At 38.3% G+C, this 10,823-nt stretch overlaps 1 long non-coding RNA gene across 2 annotated transcripts; it reads left to right on the top strand.

Annotated features, from left to right (window-relative positions):
- Nucleotides 1-9,651: 9,651 nt before the first annotated feature.
- On the top strand, nucleotides 9,652-10,613 carry LOC145125864 (uncharacterized). 2 transcript variants are annotated; one of them, XR_013716202.1, is made up of 2 exons: nucleotides 9,652-10,016; nucleotides 10,314-10,613. It is a non-coding gene; the product is annotated as an uncharacterized LOC145125864 (long non-coding RNA). The 2 variants fall into 2 exon arrangements; XR_013716203.1 differs by having other exon boundaries at nucleotides 10,145-10,613.
- Nucleotides 10,614-10,823: the final 210 nt, after the last annotated feature.

Raw genomic sequence — 10,823 nt, 5'->3', positions numbered from 1 at the left:
CATTTATTACACCAGATAGTATAAGGTTTTCTGGGAAAGATATCGCACTTTTCAAAAGAACCGAGAACCGTCTTTCTAAAACAAAATGCTTATGAACTCACCAGCTTTATGTTGATACTCTTTCAAAACTTACTTGTATTCTCAGGGCTCTAGTAGACAGGTACATCCCCGAAGCTTTTGAGAAGACTGCTTAGTACCGTACTGCGACTCCTATTGTCTTCTGTATCTACTTTGATGTTTTCATTTGAAATATTTAAACTACCTATGTAAAACTTATACTTATTAATGCAATGGTTGGCTGTACTTTGATTACTATAATGCATGTGTTGTGATACTTACATGACGTCCTCCGCCCCCGAACGTTTCCGCCGTTCCGGTTTGGGGGAGTGACAGATTGGTATCAGAGCATTGTTTATAGTGAACTCAGTATATCAATCATAAAAGATATACAACTATAAACACATTGGCATAAAAACACTCTGACCAAGAATTATACTTTAAAAATATACCAATATTTTATAAAAGTATAAATATATTCAGAATTTGTATATGCCAGAACGAGAATCACAAGAAGAACAAAACAAAAGTATTTGGATGTTGGACACTGTGGTTAAACCTGGGCAGTTATGTAATCATGTCTAGGATCAATATAGCCTGATCAACTATATTCATTCGAGACATGACCAACATGTGTTTGGGAGTGATTGTAGTGTTGCAACAAGTCTAAAACTTACCTAGATACCCGAAGAATTCTAGAACCAAACATAAAGGTTAAAAATACAATTGGAGTATTTTAGTTACTATAAGATAACAACAAAGTATCAAGCATGCAATTATAATACTATAGAAGTATTATTAGACTCAACGTTTCTAACTATCCCTTTCACCTCGAGTCTCGCGTAGATAGCATGGCTGGATTCAATCTTCCTGGCGACCCGTACTTTGCCAACCAAGGAAATAATGGATGGATTGAGGAAGAGCCAGAAGAAAATCATGAAATTCCTTTGGACGATGACTTCGCCGAACAATTTCCTGAAGAGGCTGACTCAGAACCCGAAGTCGAGAACCTACCTCAAGTGGCCCCAATACCAAATCCTAACCACCGACTTGAATTCTGAGGTCCAACGCCTATGTGGGTTGGGAGTTTGAATAGGTGGAGCCACGAGCAAGGCCAACCGCTCCCATACAATGTAAACCGCAACTTCTACAATCTGGACGAAGGAGGTCCTGCAGACAGGGCCCTTCCAATCCCGATACGCCGAGTGGCTCGCAATGTTGAGCTAGGTGTGGTAACCCTTCAGCGAACTATGAAACTCGAAGCGGATTCAGGCACCAGCACGGATCGCATTCGTCGCCTTGAGGTTGCTCATGGGAGAGCTATGAGGGACAATGAAGCCCTACAGCGAGAGTTAGCTACAACCCGAGCTGAAGTCATAGAGCTCCGAGCACGCCAGTCAGTATACGAGCTACTTGGTGTGGAGCGTCAGTTGGCCGAATTAAGGTTTCATCTGAGGGGTGCCCGTCGCTGATAGGAAATACTCTACTCATCCTTCCTTTTGGTTTAAGGAATAACCTTCATATCTATGCTCTAAGTAGCTCTTTCCCCTGTAGACATTCCTGTCTTGCAAGCACTGTTTCACTAGTTCTTTATGTTGTCAATTTTCCCTATGTTGGTATGTTGTAGACCTATTCCTAGGTCAAGTTTTTCGAACTCTGTGTAATCTTAATACCAACTACAGTGACAATAATCTTATTTCCGTTAAAGATCATCATTAGCAAAAATATATCTTAGATCGGTAGCATGCAAACTAAGTAACTTTATCAAAGTCGTACCACTATTTCATCTTCGGAACATATTCATAAGCTGTACCCTTACCCTAGACGATCATTCCTTTCCCATCGATCTCATGCCGATATCCATAAAGAGCTTCGATGTTATAATCGGCATGGGTGGGTTGAGCCTCAACCCTGCTGATATCCTTTGTTTCGAGGAAGCGATTCATCTCAATCTTCCCTCTGGCGAAGCCCTCACTATTTACAGTAATAAACTCAGTTCGAACCTTCGTATCGTTTCATGCATCAAAGCCCAGAAGTACCTGCGGAAGGAATGCCATGCATTCCTAGCTCATGTTGTTGACGAAACGCAAAGAAGTTAAAGACCTCGAGGGCATTCCCGAAGTCTGCAACTTTCCTGATATCTTCCCCAAAGATCTTCCAGGGATTCCTCCCGAGCATCAAGTCGAGTTTCGTATCGACTTAATCCCCGGAGCTACTTATGTAGCTAAATCTCCATACCGTCTAGCGCCGGAGGAAATGCAAAAGTTATCCAGCCAACTCAATGAGCTGATCAGCAAAGGATTCATAAGTCTATTTTATGTAAGCTTTATTATGAATTGTTTTCAAATCTTTTCAAAAGTTGGAAATCGATATCCATCAATCGAAGGTAACTTAGTTCGGATGACACTCGGTCTCTAACCATTCTAGAAACTTACTTCTATTCTTGCTAGGACTACATCATAGGGATGTAGGTCGAATCATTGAAAACTAGATAATAAGATGGAAAATTTTCATACATATATAAACATTTAGAATACATCCAGAGGCAACCATTGTTGCTCACAAGTTCATTTTCTCAACGTGTAGCAGATCATGCCTCCGAAGAAACGTAGCCAACCCACCAGTAAAACACCAATCCTTCAGATGGATTCAGCTACGTTTCAAGCTGTAGTCACAGCAGCCATAGCAGCTGCTATGACTCTCCTTAATACTAACAACGCAAATGTTAGTGGAAATGTTAACGGCAATCCTGATCGTGGTGATAACCAATTTCAGCAACAAGTGCATGTTGATAAAGACACACCGGACTTCAAACCTAATATCCTGAAACGAAAGTTCGAGAATGAGAAAGGGAGTTGTTCAACTCAAGGACCTACTGAAAGGCAATGAACTGGGGCAGTCAACACCCCCGTCAGCCCTGCTATCCCAACACCAACCACACCATACTTGGGAAACCTCCCGTACCGCAGCGAATGCAACTACCATCATTATGGAGTCTGCCGAGTGTTGCATTGCATTAGATGCAACAAGAAGGGACACACCGTCCGCATTTGTAGGACCCCAGTCGATTTCATCACTTCGACTACCAATGTTGGGACTAGTCCAATATATCACCTATGTGGTGGAGTAGGACATTTCAAGAAAGACTGTCCAACAGAGAAAAACGACGGGGAAGCAGGAGGAGTTTGACCCCAGAGAATGGGGAAGCATCAAGGAACCCTGCTATATTTTGGTACGCTTTCAAAACCCCCAATAATTGTTTATAATTCTGATTACTCTTTCGTTCAAATGAAATCCCAACATTCATATAAAATTTGAAGCCCTAATGGGTAAACTATGATGGCTTAGTGTAGACGTTAGGGTCAGTTATACATGACTTGTATACACCAAGCGATTATAGAGAGACTTAGTAAGAATCATTTCATAAAAAGTCCATAATTTCAAAGTATCAGAACCCTCGTATTAGTAGTACCCGCCAACTTTGAATCAAAAACAGAAAACACCAGAAACATGCACCCAGAGGCACCAATGTTCTAACAAAACGCTCCCTCCGAACTAACGTAATGCGCGATTCTACGACGTCATCCCGCTTAGTCCGACTTAGTCTACGTCATACCAAACCCGCACGTCCCTAAGGAGACTCTTTGCCTTAAACCGCTCGAATCCCAAAAACTCTTGTCACTCATAAACTAGATGCGAACTTCGAAAATTCATCTCCCTTCCAAAACCCGAAAGTGTTCATGCGAAGAGTATGGCATCCACCCGTAACCTTCCTTAAGCATCCTCGGTAGACTATTCTGGGATTACCATTAGAACAACAAGGCAAGTTCAGGCGCAGAGGCTAGGGACAAATACGGTTAACCTATCCATGAATAATGTACATACGAGGGTGGTATATAATTAGGATTCTATTGACTTAGGATGTGTGCGTCCGCCCTATCCCCTGTTCCTCGTCTGGTTGTGGACCTGGGGCAGAGTCACTCATCCAACCGCTTTGTCAACCTTAGTTGTATACGATTTGTGTACACGGGACACTGAGAGATGAACCAGGTATGAATCCTACCGCGAACTTCAAGACAAAGGCTGCACGGAACCTCAAAAAGGGGCATTTTACCAGTTGGATGAACATGATAGAACAAGTTAATCCTACTCACCCTTCACATATCAGAACAAGAGATACAACAGTGAAGATCCACTGAAACACCCAGCGAGAATCCGAATTCACTGGAGAATGCGAGGGTTTTTACGAAACTCAGGTACCCTACCAATCCTAGAGAAGTGTCTATCCGACGAGACACTTGTGATACCCTTCATCTTTTTCCAAGTCCAGGAATTATATTCCATTTTTGAATTTCGGGACGAAATTCCCTCTAACGGGGGGATGATGTGACAACCCGGAACTTCTATTTTGCGCAACTATTCAATTCAGTCAACGTCAGACCCGTTTCTGCTATCTTTTAGCATCGTTTAGGGTCCGTTTAAGTGTTCTAAGCTTAAGTGCAACGAAGGATTGAGTTTAGGGATGAGTTATCAAAGTCGTAAAGTAGCAAATCGGTCCATACTCTCTCAGGAGGAGTGTACGACCGCACACATGGGTGTACGGCCGTACACCCCCCCCATGGCCGCACACTCAAGGTGGTGGGTCACCCACCCCTATATATATGAGTAGACCCCCTTCCTTCACTCCTTTCTTCCCTTGGATACACACTACTCCTTCCTCTCTCAAGTTTCTTCAAATGTGAACCCTCTAAGGCTTCAAAAACGAAAGTATTCCATCCTATAGCTTGTTATACTCGAAAGACCTCTTGATTCAGGCCTTGGTTCATCAAGTTGCATCATATTCTTCATCCCTTGAAGGAGTACGGCCGCACACCTTCATAAGGTTGGACGTACACCCCCTTAAAGGCCCTCCAAAGTGAGAGTTTGACCCCTATCTTCTAGTTGGACATGACCCTAGCCTTGATTCACCTGAAAGTCAACAAATTTGGCATGAACATGAAGGGTGTACGGCCGCACACACCTCTTAGGGCTGTAAACCCACTTTGATGATCGTTTTAGGCCTCAAACTCGCATTGCAACTAAGCATGGGACCTAGAACACTTCTTGGATACTAGTTAGAACCTTGGAAACACCTCAAAAGCACACCTCTTCATGAGTGTACGGCCGTACACTCATAGGCCGCACACCCATGGCCGTACACACCCTTAAGGTGGCCGTACACCTCCCTCACTCAATCACATGTGGTTTTGACACTTAGTTCAAGTGTTTTCAAGTCCCTATAGTGGTTTCCGATCATGTCTAGTAGTGAAATACCCTAATTTGACTCCTATATGTGTTATTACATGTTAAATAGGATCTAATAGTGTTCGAGGATTCACTTGACACTCAGCATCTCATATCGATCTTTCATTCAAACCACTTACTCGAGGTGATTTCATACCCCTACATTTTCCGAGTTTTTAATGTTTTCAGGGGAATACAAGTAAAAGCACAAGTAATCTTGTGTTCAAATCTATTATTTGTTTTAATATATTTCCATTAATAATATACATCGGATATAGAAATCAGTTTTACAAAAAGTGTTAAGATACTAACCTTGCAAAAGCAGTTTTCAAAACTAAGGAAATGAACTTATGAATCATGAAATAAAAGATATTATTTTATAAGGATTCATGTTAATAACAAAAAGGGTTTTCCTGTATTATATTCGTAAAGTCGTTAATCTAATTGGAAACACTTTAGAATTACATGTAAACTAGATTGTACAATATTGTGAGGCTCTACTTCAAAACTGTACCCTTAGGTGTACTGAATTAAATCCTATCCTAGTATAACCAGAGTCTCCTGGAGGGAGAGCGTGAGATTTGTTAATAGATCTATTCGGGATTGACAATCCCACACCTGAAATGCTAGCTACAGTTAGGCAGGCATGCTTGAGGTGACAAATGTCATTTAACCAACACTTGAAGAACGTTGTAAAGGTCTCTAGGTCATATCAAGCATTGTTATACGACTCACAATAAGTATAAACTAATCATTTGTTTACGGAATATCGCTCTTCAAATAGTTTTGTTTATGTAATAAGACTAATATACATCACTGGGAGTAACCAGGGTTTTCAAAAGGAATAATGCTTAAACGATATAAGTATGGTAGATACTTGTACTTTCCGATTTAGAACGGGTAATTCAATAACTTTAACTTAAGGGAAATGCAGGATTTCCCAGGGTAAACATCAGTATTTTATAAACAGATGGTCTATTAATTAAACTAACGAATATTCATATTTCCTCCATAATTCCTTGGTTTATGCGTGACTAGTATGAACCAAGAAGTCATAGAAGAAATGGGTTTAATCATGCTTTTCATAAGAAGATATGGGATTTTCTTGAGGAACACTTTCAACAGATATCACAAGATTATTTTACTTAAGGTTTATACATTTATTACACCAGATAGTATAAGGTTTTCTGGGAAAGATATCGCATTTTTCAAAAGAACCGAGAACCGTCTTTCTAAAACAAAATGCTTATGAACTCACCAGCTTTATGTTGATACTCTTTCAAAACTTACTTGTATTCTCAGGGCTCTAGTAGACAGGTACACCCCCGAAGCTTTTGAGAAGACTGCTTAGTACCGTACTGCGACTCCTGTTGTCTTCTGTATCTACTTTGATGTTTTAATTTGAAATATTTAAACTACCTATGTAAAACTTATACTTATTAATGCAATGGTTGGTTGTACTTTGATTACTATAATGCATGTGTTGTGATACTTACATGACGTCCTCCGCCCATGAACGTTTCCGTCATTCCGGTTTGGGGGAGTGACACATAATGCCTACAAAATTAATCAAAAATAGTGAAAATACCAGGAATTCCGAATAAAACATGCAAATGCCCAAATAAATTAACTAACTGCAAGAATTATGAAGTAAAATACAATGAAAAAGATAGAAATAGACGTGCAAAATAGGTACATAAAATGCACCTATCAGTCAGCATATGATAGGGCTGACCAGACCAGTGTGCGGCGCGGATGTGGTCTGGGCGCAGGGCACAACACGAATTTTGGCCTATAAATACTAAATTAAGCTCACTTCTTTCTCCACATAATTCCCACTCTTTCTCTCGAGTTTCTCTCAACGTTAGACCCGTTTTCCTTAGATTTAGGGTATTTTGGCGAAGCCCTAAGGTCCTTAAGATCCCGACATCTAGTTTCTATTAGGCTGAAGTTCTGCCATTGCAAATTTTCAGACTTTTGTCTAGGAAATCTATGTAAGTTAAATTACACTTAACTTTATCTTAGTATAATTTGTAATTATATTGATTGTCGTTATCATGAATCTATAAATAAGATTTATTAGTAATTCCAAGTCGTTATACTGATTGATCTACTTACGAGGATGATGTTTAGGCTGGATTTAGTGAGGTGTTTAAAGTGAGATTTCCAAACAGTATACTATGTATACCAAACATACCCTACCTCCGATATGATCCTACCTGATTGTTCCTTACTTGATAGATCTTGATGTAGACATTGGGATTGTTGAGGAACCTAGACTAGTAATAGTCACGAGGAATATTAAACTAAGATTTAGTGATAATTGAACCTATTTCACAACAAAGGAAAGGTGAAATGCTGAAGCGAAATGTTGCCCAACTTTCCAGTCATCCACTTTAAAAAGTGAGTGCATAGTTATATCTAGCTTACACATAGATATAAAGTATCTAGATGATTAAAATGCTATGTGTACATATTATCTATATTACTTGATATCCGTGTTAGGTGAATTATATGATTTTTACTTTACTTAATAATATAAGAATTTTCATATATTTATAAAAAATCTATTGGGTAGTGATGGGTGATGAAAAATGATGAGATGGTGATGAGAGGACTTGACTATTGATGAACCAATCATCTAACAGAGTATAGATGGCGACCACATACTATTCTAGACAGTCAAGTGGAAACGCTTAAGGAATCCCCCAAGCAGTATTGTCTACATGTTGATGATGATGATCCTTAGGATAGGTCCCTTGAGATCAGTATTTTATGATAAGTATGTGAGAATAATGAGAATGGGTAATCGGGTAAATTATTTGATGCGAAATATATAATTAAAGAACTTAATTATTGTGGGTTGAAAACTCTATGTACTCATCATGCCCCCAAGCCTGACCCACTCGGTTTACTTGTATCACAAGTAGTTGTACGAAGGCACTTGGATAATGAGTGATTCGAGGAGTTTGTAGGTCATTAGTATAATAAGATGTTTGTAAGGTCTACTAAGACTTGTTTATACTTATGTATTTGTATTGACGATGACATCCCATGATTTTAAATATAAATGAAATACATTTCCATAAAAATGCTTTGATAACGATATTATCTTCTTTTGGGAACGAATTCCGCATCAATTTTTATACTTTGAAAAAAATTAAGCATAAATATTTAAGCTTTAAATTGGTGGTAGAAATGGGGATGTCACAAGCACCATAGAAAAGACCAATGTAATAGAAAGTTTTCACACAAAATGAACAAAACAATTACAAATTCAACGCTATTTACAACAACATGCAAAGTCAACAGAAAAGCAGGGAAAACGATTAACAAGTTTTCAAGACGATGCTTAAAAATTTTCAAATCGATAACAATAAGAGGCCGTGAAATTTATCGATGTTTGAAAACTTTAGCCGCATCCCCGAAATGGGTAAAAGAGTATGGTAGTGATAAAGGTGGTTCAAAAAGTACCAAAGCTTCCAAGATGATTTACACTACTTCATCAGATGCGCATTTTGGGCTTGATTTGAACGGAGAGGATGAGCTCGAACTTGAAGATGTAGTTCGTCCGATGGGTCGAGATAAGGCGAAAAATAAAGGGTTTTCGTCGAATACATTGAGAATTGGAAGAAGAAATGTCATTCAAAAGGTCATCAGTAATTTCGAAATTAAAAATTTGAATTCAAAAATCATTTGAATTTTGAAAATGGGAAATTGGGGGAGAAAATAAAACTAGAGAGGAGAAGCAAGAAGGCGAAAAGAAAAAGCAGTCGCGATATGAAATTTTCAACAAAAAAACATCGATAATATCATCGGAAACGAGTTCAATATGGTTTTGAGAACTAGAGCGAAAATCATAAAAAAAAATGACAATTAGTCTTATTTTGTAGTGTTTTAATTTAATTAGCGTTTTAACTATTTAATCATTTTTTAATAAATTAATAGAATATTTTTCTTTATATTATTATAAATATGTATTTTAAATAATTATATAATTAATAAGGTACATTTAAAAAAAATGTTGTAAAGTATGTTTGTTACCTTATCTATCAATTTTGTGAGATGAAGGAGCATGCGAGAAAATAATCTGTAACTAACGTGTGACCAAAAATATTATAAGATATGATACCATACCCACAAGTCTTAAATATGTTTTATTTTTCTTTTTATCAAATTCAAATATATACTTAGGTGCTGTTTGTTTGCCTTTTAATTTGAAAATTAAGAGGTAGTCTCTTAAAAATTCAGATTCACACCGTTTGGCAGCCTATTATTTTTTGCCTCTTAATTTTGTAAATGCCTCTTAAACTTTAAGATGCAGAACAATGTCTGAAAATTTAAAAAACGCGTCCTTCCCCTTTGTACCCCCAAAATTTCGGCGCTTCTTTTCTTCACCTCATACTTCACGAGACCGGCACCCACTTCTCCCTTTCACTTCCTCTCCGAGCTGCCTCCCTCCACCAGCGACTGCGCCGCCTCCATCTCCGCCGATTGCGCCGCCTCCATCTCCGCTGATTGCACCGCCTCCTCTATCTCCGTCGGTAGCGCCGCCTTCCTTCGTCAAAATAGTCGATTTTCCGATTGCGCCGCCGCTTCTAGCTCCGACTGCTGCGCCACATCGACGATCGTCGCCGAAAGGAAAGCCATCCACCCTCGTCAAAACACCGCTCTTGGTAAGTTTTTTTTCCCTAAAACTCGATTATATTCATTGGAATGGTTGTGATGTTGGTAGAAATCAGATTATTTGCTTGAAATCATATTCTTTCCCTAATGTTCTTGCTATGGCTGCTCTTTTTTCCAGTTACATGTTGTGATCGTTCTCATCTTTTCCGATTTTGGATTTCCGATTTATGGGTCTTTATTTTCTATTTGATTTTTCGTTCAATAGCCCAGATGACCTAATGAAGGATTAGATTCAGATTAGGTAATTGTTTTGTTTAAGATTTGGTTATTGCTCTTGTGATTTGCAGGTTTTGTGGTGGGCTGAAGCAAGAACGATACATAGATAGAAAATAAGCTAATTATGCTCTCAAGCATGGTGTTCTTGTTTCTGAATTAACTACTGTTGTACTTTGATATAAAAATTTGTTTTTGTACTTTGATAGAAAATTATTTGAAGCAGAAAAGAAGTGTTGTTGTGAATCAAAATCTGGTGCTTATGTGAATCTGTTTTTCTGTCAATATGAAGGTTGCTGTTTGATTTTGTGATTTTTGTGAAGTAAATGTATATTTGATTTTGTGATATTGAAAGTACAATGTTGTAATTGAAAGTAGAATGCTAGTAATTGAAATAAATGATACAGAAGGGTAAAATGGTCATTTTTATCATTCGGCATAATAATTCAGTTTCAACCAAACAGCATGTTAGAAATTCAGATCTTAAAGATTCAGACCATCTTAGAAATTCAGATCTCTTAAAAATTCAGATCCTACCAAAAATCATCTTAGAAGAAATTTTAACTTTTAGCGATTTTATTAAA

This window comes from Lactuca virosa, chromosome 7 (assembly GCF_052849685.1).
Source record: "Lactuca virosa cultivar CGN04683 chromosome 7, Lactuca_virosa_CGN04683_v6, whole genome shotgun sequence".
NCBI lineage: Eukaryota > Viridiplantae > Streptophyta > Magnoliopsida > Asterales > Asteraceae > Lactuca > Lactuca virosa.
Note: the sequence above shows the minus strand (reverse complement) of the source record. Positions and strands in the feature narration are given on the sequence as shown.